Here is a 1,023-nt window from a genome sequence, read left to right as displayed (position 1 = left end):
TAAACACAGATCCTGTCTCTTCTCGTAAGTATCATTCTAAAGACTAAAATTCCTCTTGTGCTTAGAATTCAGCTGGGAATGGAAGCTCCCAGAAATGCTGTTTTCCTCTGAGCCAAATCCCCTACAGGAGGCCGGAGACTAGCTTTAGCTTTACTATTTGCATCTGAATAAGTACCTGGACTTCTCCAAAAAGAAAATTTGCGTTGCTACTTTCTCATTGTCTAGATCTCTTTCTTTTTTCAAGCAGGTCAATCTACATTCTCTGGCCGGACCTGCAGGCGTGCCTTCCCCTCCCCCAAGAGCACACAGGTGGCTACTATTATATTCCTTCTAAGGACATTCCAGCACATGGCTTTCAGTCTGAGATAGAATTTAGATTTACCAAGAGAGCTAGGGAAGTAGAAATTTCATTTATTTACAGAGATTAGTTCTTATTTTGATAGACAGGCTTAGTCCCTTAGCTGGCCTCTGGCTTTTCACCCTTGCTGTTACTGCAAGGTGTCCTTAGTNCCTCAGGCTAAGGGAATAACAGGGATGAGGAGGAAAGACTTCCAGCTCCTATTTTAGCCACAATTCGTGGTGTTACTAATGACATAATTCTTGTCTAGGCCTTGCTAAATCTGAGGTTGACAAGTCTCCTGTAGAGACTGCGCAGGACTCAGAACTGCGCGTACTGGTTCGTGATCATACGAATACAGTATGGCTACCGCTTGGCGCAGGAGATTACTGCAGGGGAAGGTCCAGCTTGACCGTTTCTGAGTTCCCTGTGCGACACACCTGGTTTGAAGGAGGTTGGTATCTGATTCCAGCTAAAAACCAAAAATACCTAAGGCTCTGCCTCCCCTCCCCAAAAGATACCAAGAGCCACAGATGTGGGTCCTGATAGCACCCACGGGAGGAATCTGGTCAATGTCCACCCAAGCCAAGGTTAAAGGCCCACTCATCTACGGATGAGAAAATCATTTGATCACCTCAGTTAAGCGTTGCTTATTTAAACTTAATTAATAGGGGGGAGAGAGGTTG

Source organism: Mus caroli, chromosome 1, assembly GCF_900094665.2.
Source record: "Mus caroli chromosome 1, CAROLI_EIJ_v1.1, whole genome shotgun sequence".
Classification (NCBI taxonomy): Eukaryota; Metazoa; Chordata; class Mammalia; order Rodentia; family Muridae; genus Mus; species Mus caroli.
The sequence above is the reverse complement of the archived record's forward strand: the minus strand, read 5'-3'. Positions refer to the sequence as shown.